Genomic DNA, 1,335 nt, shown 5'->3' with positions numbered 1-1,335 from the left:
GTCTATTGGCATATTGAGTTCTTCACACATTTTGTCTGTAATGTTCAGCAGTTAATAATTTTGGTCTGAGAATCGTCTTTACTCGTGGAATGCCATGTCAAACTGTTGCTTATATGTTGGATCACGAAAAGAAACACTTGGATTTGGGGTCTCATGTTACCTGCTTCTTTCATGCCCCACAATCTTTGTTGGCAGGTGAATTTAAATTTTCATTAACAGTTTTCTGAAGTGTTTTTATACATGGAGATCAGCTCTCCAGAGTCAAAGATGTAGTTAGTAAGATACTTATTGAAGTATACGTTGACAACTTGAAATTATCCCTCTTCATTTGTTGTGGAACGTCTCTATAACTTTCTCGGCCTGTTACAGGTTGAGGCTTTCTGTTGAGCATTATCAACATCATAAGTGCTGCTAGATGGATTCTTGTTGCAACACTTTGGAAGAAAAGCTGTATAGATTTCATTGGAAAGCAACTGGTTTCGGAATGTTTTAAGATGCGACCTGCAAGGTAAGAAACTGGATTTATGAATATGATCATCTAGCGGACCACTCTTCATTTGATGTGGACGGGTTGATGAGAATGGACATGCTTTTTTTTAATGGTTGTGTCCACTGCGAGTGAATCCAATAGAGTTAAAAAAATTGTTTTAAACGTGAGAGTGGGATAAAAATAACATTTTTCAGGTCAGGCTTTTGAAAAGTCAACAAAGTTGTGCTGATTGCCAATGATGCAAAAGAATCTTTATGGAGAGATTCGTCGTTCGTTGTTCAACACCTCAAAGTCGTCGTCTTTTCCATTTCACTTCCAATAGGGATACTTTCCAGACAGCTGCATCATCGGCATCCTTTTATGGCGTTTCCTTCTTCTTCCTCGTCGTCGTATCCCTCCAAGCGCCAGTTCGACGTGTTTGTGAGTTTCAGGGGCGCAGACACTCGTAATACCTTCACCTCTTACCTCCTTGAGTCCCTACACCGAAAAGGTATTGATGCTTTCTTTGACGGGAAACTACTGCGAGGAAAGGACATCTCAGTTCTCTTTGACAGGATCCAGCAATCTAAGATGTCAATCGTTGTCTTCTCGGAGAACTATGCCAACTCCACCTGGTGCTTGGAGGAACTCTGGAAGATAATGCAGTGCAGGGATAAATTTGGTCATGGGGTTATACCAATCTTCTACAAAGTCAAGAAATCTGATGTGGAGAATCAGAAGGGGAGTTTTGAAGCTCCCTTCCTGAGCCCTAAGGAGTTTTTTAAGGGAGATGGGCTCAAACTTGGGGCATGGAAGGAAGCTCTGAGGACTGCTTCCAATATCCTCGGCTTTGTGCTTCCTGAGGA

General features: G+C 41.5%; 1 long non-coding RNA gene across 1 annotated transcript; it reads left to right on the top strand.

Moving 5' to 3' along the window:
* Window positions 7-1,329, top strand: LOC104731615. The gene is made up of 3 exons (XR_758626.2): window positions 7-195; window positions 370-508; window positions 685-1,329. It is a non-coding gene; the product is annotated as an uncharacterized LOC104731615 (long non-coding RNA).

This window comes from Camelina sativa, chromosome 12, assembly GCF_000633955.1.
Source record: "Camelina sativa cultivar DH55 chromosome 12, Cs, whole genome shotgun sequence".
Lineage (NCBI taxonomy): Eukaryota > Viridiplantae > Streptophyta > Magnoliopsida > Brassicales > Brassicaceae > Camelina > Camelina sativa.
Note: the sequence above shows the minus strand (reverse complement) of the source record. Positions and strands in the feature narration are given on the sequence as shown.